The sequence below is a fragment of the Quercus lobata genome, chromosome 11 (genome assembly GCF_001633185.2).
Source record: "Quercus lobata isolate SW786 chromosome 11, ValleyOak3.0 Primary Assembly, whole genome shotgun sequence".
NCBI classification, from domain to species: Eukaryota; Viridiplantae; Streptophyta; class Magnoliopsida; order Fagales; family Fagaceae; genus Quercus; species Quercus lobata.
This window is the reverse complement of record NC_044914.1, coordinates 35,215,316-35,222,186: the sequence shown is the minus strand read 5'-3', so window position 1 is coordinate 35,222,186 and position 6,871 is coordinate 35,215,316. Positions and strand designations below refer to the sequence as shown.

Below are 6,871 nucleotides of genomic sequence, written 5' to 3'. Positions count from 1 at the left end.
TAAGTGTGAATGCAAGAAAGTTGAAAGTGGGTGGGATATTTCTTTCCCTAGCCATACACGTATCCACCCCAATTTTTCCACCTCTCTTATCTGATTTTGCTGCCCCAAAAGTCTTCACACTTTTCTCATTTTCTTGGCTGCATCAGATCAGAAGTCCAGCCCCTCTCTCTCTACTCCTTTTCCTCTTTCTTTGTTCTTTCTCTCTTCTTCTGTTGCTTCTACACGGCAGCCCTCCCTTTCTCACCAACACAATATATTCCTCTCTAAAGATGAAATTAAACAATTAACCCTAAGGTTTCAGCTTCAAATTGTTGTGGGTAAGTAATTAAACCTCATCTGATTTTGTGTATTTGGATAGTATAATTGTTTGCTTACTTTCCCTCTTTGTTCTCTGCTCTGTTTTTGGAAGTTGAATTGGTGATTCTGTTTTAGTGATTTGAAGGTTTAATGATATTATGGTTTATTTAATGTTTAATAACATATTTTAGTATGTTAATTATAGTTATAAAAATACCCAAATGAAATTAAGGCTTATTGCTATTTGTTGGTGATTTTGTAAGAATATGTTCTGAAGCTGTCACTGTGACAGATTCTGTGTTCATGCATGTTAAATTATGTATTAAATTTTATATAGTGAATTTGGATGCTAGGATAATTCCTATGAAACTTAAGACACTTTTGGTTGTTATTGAATTGGTCTCACAGCATTTGGATGAACATAAAATTAATGGTTTAATTTATAAGTTGCATGAATTTCTGACAGGACAGATTTGAGCATGCTGTCTTGCATGATTTTTAGTAAATCATGGGTTTATGCTTTGACTCCGAAATTTTTATGGTATATACTGGACATACAGGGGAGTAGTTATGTAAAATTTCATGACAATTGGATGTGTTTGAGTAGCCCGTTTGTATTTTACAAATGGAGCAAAATGCTGCTGGAATAGAACAGTGAATAGTAAGGGACATGCCTAACTTTGTGGATTTAATTATCAAGTTAGGATGAATGTTTTGAGCTATAATTTGATATGCTTATCTTTTGGTATGTTTCGATCATAGATTAATTTTGTGTAACTTGTTTTGAGGTTTAGTACCCAAAGGAAGGGGTTGTAAACCATGAGATGGTTGTATGTATGAAGCTGTTTTACCCGACGTGTTATATGTTATCATATGAATCTATATAGTTACATGATCATGCTTAAAAGATTTTATATTTATGCATGCATTATTTCCCTAACCTTAAAGCACATTTTGAAATAAAGTTAGCTCTTTTAGAGATATGGATTAATATAAGAATGTTGGTTTCTCTAGGATTTTGTACTTGTTGTTGATGAATGTATTTTTTGTTTGTGGGAACCTCTTTGAGGTGGGATTAGAATTTCCTTAATTCTAAGAGATAGACTTTGAGATGAATGTGAAGTTTATGGTAAAGAATTATGGATAGTAATAAGCTTTGATTTATGGTTTAGGTGTTACCAGTATCCAAGTCTAAACTCTTTCGACTTTAGGCTCTCGGTTCCTCTGCTTTCAGGTAAGGGATAAGTTATATGAGCATTTGGTAAGTCATGAGGTTATTTTAAAGTATATTATGCATTAAAATGTTTTTGATTAGAGATATGGCATGTAATCATTATTCTGACAAAGATATGTTCGTGAGCCTTCGAAAAACTTATGTTTATGATTTAAGCATATTGATGCTATTATTGATTCCACGAACATGATGTTTAATGAAAAGAATGGAAATGCTATTATTATGAAATGTTATGTAAAATAAGAAATTTCAGTATGATGTAAAGTATGAAATGTTTTCGGGTTATGTCCTCTGATAATTTGAACTCAGCGAGTAGGGGTTAATTATTGGCTTTCCATGGAAATATGTTATCTGTTTGGCCATTTAAAGTAGAGGAAATGGGACTGCCCGTAACTCTAGGCCATTTAAAGTAGAGGAAATGGGGTTGCCCGTAACTCTAATCTGATTAAGGCCTTCTCCCCAATGTGTACGGACGGCGGGGAGGAACAAAACCTGGAGGGGATGTGCCATCAGGCCTCCCAAAGGGGACAATATCATACACACGGGGGCACCCAAATGTGATGAGGCCTTCTCTGTACAGCTTATCAGATATGGACTAACCAATATGATATGAACAGCTATGTTATGTTATTAATCATGAGAGAATTATTTTGTTTAAATGCATTATGAAAAGTTAAAAGCTCTCATAAAAATAAGAAGCTTTTAATGAAAAGAAAGCTGTTCATTAAAGATAAAGTTTCTGATGAAAGTGCAGGTTATGTTTAAAAGTTATCAGATATCTGTTTTTATGAAACGTTAAGTTTTATTATCATGAAAGTTATAGTATTCTATGAGAAGAAGTTTATAAAGAAAAGTTTTCTTATTAGTCAAGTTGTTTCTAGCTTAATACAAAGTTGCCGATTATTTGATTTAAGTTAAAATAATTATCTTGTAATGAGAATATATGTATGGCGACTTTGTAGGAAGTGAAAGAAGTTTAATCTAAAAGGTTTTGGTAATATTAAACTTATAAGAAAAAGGAGAACAATTATTTTCTATGAAGAGCGTATACTATTATTATGAATAGTATTAAATACTATGCACGAAAAGATGTTCTCCTATTCGAATATTCATAGAATGAAATGATCTGATTTACATGCATCCTTATTGAATTCTCATATATCTTACCTTTACTGAGCTGTGTAGCTCACCCCTTCCACTCTTTCAGTTAACAGGTTTTATTTTGGAGCAGAGGGAGCCTTAGTCAAGTTTGGAAGGAGCTGGTTTTAGTTTTATATGTATAGATCCTAAACTAGCATTCTGACGTTTAGCGTTATAGTTATTGTGTATTCTAGGATCAAATGAAAGTTGTGTATACCTTAAAGTGTCAAGCTATGTATTATGTAAAAGTGTGGAAATTAAATGATTGGTGGATTATGTTATTCTTTGGAGTACAATGTAGATGCTCTGAATGTCAAGTCAAAGGTTATATAATTTAAGTAAAGAAACAAAGATTGAAAAGAAAAGGAAAGCTTTTGGTAAAAGTTTTGTCAAAGTTAAGTGGTTCTTGCTAATATCAGGTTTAGGCTTGATATTAGCATGCCGGTCATGGTCACAAATCTGAGTATCGGGTTTGGGGCCTGACACAGACGATGAAGGAGAAGATGGATATGATGATGACTGCCTTGAAGGGTCGGGTGTCCACTAGCTTGGACGAACTAGTCCACCGTACCGACTCCCCCTTCACTTCATCGGTCATAAGTTCAGAATGCCACAAGTGGAAGCATATGACGAGTCAAAGGATCCCCTCAACCACTTGGAGTCGTTCAAAACCCTCATGCAACTACAGGGCTTCCAAACGAGATTATGTGCAAGGCATTCCCCACTACACTGAAGGGGCCAACATAGGTATGTTTCAGCAAGTTAACCCCCAACACAGTATCCATCTTCAAGGAGTTAGGTGGACACTTCGTCACTCACTTTATTGTGGGGCAGAGGTACAAAAGATCCTCAGTAAGTGTACTGAACATTAAGCAGTAAGAAGACGAGAGTCTAAAGTCGTACGTGACTTGTTTCAACAAGGAGGCCCTCTTGATCGACGAAGCCGACGACAAATTTCTTGTCACTACATTCACTAATGGGCTACAATCTCGAGAGTTCCTCTTCTCTGTCTATGAGAACGACTTGAAGACAATGATTGATATGCTATACAAAGCCACAAAATACATGAATGCCAAAGATGCAATGATCGCCCAGGGGGAGGGGGAGACTGATGAAGAGGGAAAGGCAGGACGATCCTTGTCCTAACAGAGGAAGAAAGTTGGCCCGAACGAGCTACTGAAGGGACAACAGGAGATCAAAACCTCCATCAGGGAGGAGATGAATTTCACTCCTTTGAATACCCTGTTAGACCAAGTCCTTATGTGGATAAGGGACGACGCGACGCTAACTTGGCCAGATAAACTGAAGGGAGATTCAAACAAGAGGCCTAGGAACAAGTATTACTGTTTCCATTGGGACCACGGGCATGATACTTCTGAATGCTATGACCTTAAGCAACAGATCAAAGCCTTCATTAAGTAAAGGAAGTTACAGTGGTTTGTCGGGGGTGGAGAAAACCCACCAAGGGACCTCGAACCTAACCAGCGAGCTGAGGAAAGACCCTGAGCCCCGCTCAGAGAGATAAGGGTAATCATAGGAAGGAACACTATGGCAAGATCATCTAAGGAGGCAAGAAAGACGTACTTACGAATGGTGTAAAGTGTCTAGATTTCCGAACGGCCTTTTAAAGCAACTAAGGTTGACAACCCTGCCATCAGCTTCATAGAAGATGCTAGACGACTACACCACCCTCATGACAACGCCCTAGTTATTAGCTTGTCAATTGGAGACTTCAATACCTGACGAGTGTTAGTAGATAACGGGAGCTTAGCGGATATCCTCTACTACCCTGCATTCCAGCAGATGAGGGTCAACAAAGAGCGTCTCTTACCCTCGGACACACCGTTAGTAGGATTCAATGGCACCAAAGTCTTCCCCGTGGGAACTATCACCTTGCCAGTAACCATTAAGACATACCCTCAGCAACTCACTAAGGAAGTCAATTTCCTGGTCGTTGATTGCTCCTCTGACTACAACGCCATCATTGGTCGACCTATGCTTAACACATGGAGGGTGGCCACGTCCACATTCCACTTGCTAGTAAAGTTCCCCATAGAGTACGGGATAGGAGAAGCACGAGGGGACCAGATGGCCACCCGTGAATGCTATGTTGCCATGCTGGAGATGGACGATCACTTACAAGCTTTGAACATCAAAGAAAGGAGGGTTGCAGTAGAGCTAACGGAAGACCTAGAAGAGATCTCCTTGGACAATAACATCCCAAGCTTTGAACTCGTATCGGCACGCAGGCTTATACTTCAGTTCGTAAAGAGCTTGCCTTCTTCATAAAAAAAAAAACAATCAAGACGTCTTCACTTGGAGCCACGAGGACATGCCAGGGATCAGTCCGAATACCATGGTCGACAAGCTCAATGTATGCCCATCCTTCCCTTCAATCCAGCAGAAGAAGAAAGTCTTTGCCCAAGAAAGAGACAAGGCCATAGTCGAAGAAGTACGCAAACTGCTGGAGGCAAATTTCATTAGGGAAGTTTACTACCCTGAATGGTTGGCTAACATAGTCATGGTTAAAAAAACAAATGGAAAATGGAGAATGTATGTACATTTCACCGACCTAAACAAGGTATGCCCCAAGGACAGCTACCTATTGCCGCGTATTGACCTCCTCGTAGACTCTACAGCTGGCTACTAGTTTTTAAGCTTCATGGACGTCTTCTCCGAGTATAATTAGATCATATTGGATGAAGCTGACCAATAGAAGACCTCATTTGTCACGAGCCAAGGACTCTTCTGCTACAAAGTCATGCCATTTGGACTGAAGAATGCAGAGACGATATACCAAAGGCTTGTGAATAAGATGTTCACTCGACAGATTAAGCGAAACGTAGAAGTGTATGTAGATGACATGCTCGTAAAAAGTGCAAGGCAAGTTAGCCACCTAGATGACCTTCAGGAAACATTTGAAACCCTTCGCCTCTATGATATAAAGCTCAACCTCAGTAAATGTGTGTTCGGTGTAGTGTTAGGAAAATTCTTGGGCTTTATGGTGTCGCAGCGTGGTGTGGAAGCAAATCCCAACAAAGTTCGAGCAATAATAGAGATGGCTCCTCTAAAAAAATCAAGGAAGTGCAAAGCCTGAACAGTAGGGTTACAGCCCTTAACAGGTTCGTCTTTAGGGCAACGGATAAGTGTTTGCCCTTCTTCAAGATATTAAGGAAGGTTTTCGAATGGACCAATGTCCGCTGTTTTTCCCAAGTAACACTTCTCAAACTTCCTTGGCAGACAGATGGGAATGTTCTCAAGAATTTGGAAATGGTCACGGAGTTTGTTGAAGACGTTTAGGGACATGGTCGAGTAGAAATCGTTCACCGTCCATATCAAAGGAAAGATGAAGGGCCTAGGGCTATCGCCGTCCACTTGGCCCACCATCTCCTTATCACCCTCTTCCTCGTCATCTTCCTCCCCTTCCAACTCTTTCTCTCCTTCCTCCTTCTTATCACCCTCTTCCTCCCTTCCTCATCCTCTTTACACTCCTCTTCCTCCTTGAAAGGGGAGTGAGCAGACAGTTCCCTTTTTGGGGACCAGGTTACATCCTTCCTGGGCTTGCACCCTGACGAATAAACCTCATCATAGCCCACACCCTCACGAACTGACAATGGCTGTTCACTCGTTGCTTCTCTATCACCTAACATCTATTCACCTACAAGCGATGGAGGTATTCTAAGAGCCTATTTGATGGGTCTTTAAGCAAGTAATGACCAACTAGGAAAATAAATGAAAAATAACAAAGGACAAGTCGAGGAAACTTACCAAGAGTGGACGACGACTCGAAGTGATGAATTCCTCAAAGACGACGGCCTGGTATGGTGACGGTTGCTTATGAACGACAACGTGAAGCAGTCACTTTGGCCTTAAAGCTCTCGAGAGATGAAAAAAAAGTAAAGAGAATAATTAGAGGAGGAGGAACTATTTAGAGCATCCACAGCAGTGGAGCTATTTTTTTAGCTATTTGGCACCACAAAAAGCTACTTTATCTATTTTACCTACTCATTTTACAAAACATCCAACAATAATGAATCTATTTTATCTTTCAACACAATAAAATAATATAAACATTACAATAAAATAATATATCTACTACAATAAAATAATACATCCCACTATCAAAAAAAAAAATCACAAAACAATCAATGGCACAATCCATAACCACTGCCAACCAAGACAACCACCCAACAACAACTC

General features: G+C 39.2%; 1 long non-coding RNA gene across 2 annotated transcripts; it reads left to right on the top strand.

Moving 5' to 3' along the window:
* Positions 1-17: 17 nt before the first annotated feature.
* On the top strand, positions 18-3,022 carry LOC115967445. Of its 2 annotated transcripts, none has more exons than XR_004086453.1 (3): positions 18-317; positions 1,470-1,531; positions 2,739-3,022. It is a non-coding gene; the product is annotated as an uncharacterized LOC115967445 (long non-coding RNA). The 2 variants fall into 2 exon arrangements; XR_004086452.1 differs by having other exon boundaries at positions 1,470-1,558.
* The last annotated feature ends 3,849 nt before the right edge of the window (positions 3,023-6,871 follow it).